Genomic DNA, 203 nt, shown 5'->3' on the forward strand with positions numbered 1-203 from the left:
CGCTGATTGTGGGATTTAGCATTTCCTAAAGAAGAGGCTTTTGGGGAAGTTTCAATTCAGTTGTCTGCTTTACTGTCTATTCTTTCATCTGTCAGGCCTGTGCGTGACAAAGCGGACAATTTCATGTGGTGGCCTGCAAGCTCTGGTTTTTCTGTTAAACATATCTATAAGCTTCTTATGAATTTGCATTGTGTTGATTATCC

This window comes from Lathyrus oleraceus, chromosome 6 (genome assembly GCF_024323335.1).
Source record: "Lathyrus oleraceus cultivar Zhongwan6 chromosome 6, CAAS_Psat_ZW6_1.0, whole genome shotgun sequence".
Lineage (NCBI taxonomy): Eukaryota > Viridiplantae > Streptophyta > Magnoliopsida > Fabales > Fabaceae > Lathyrus > Lathyrus oleraceus.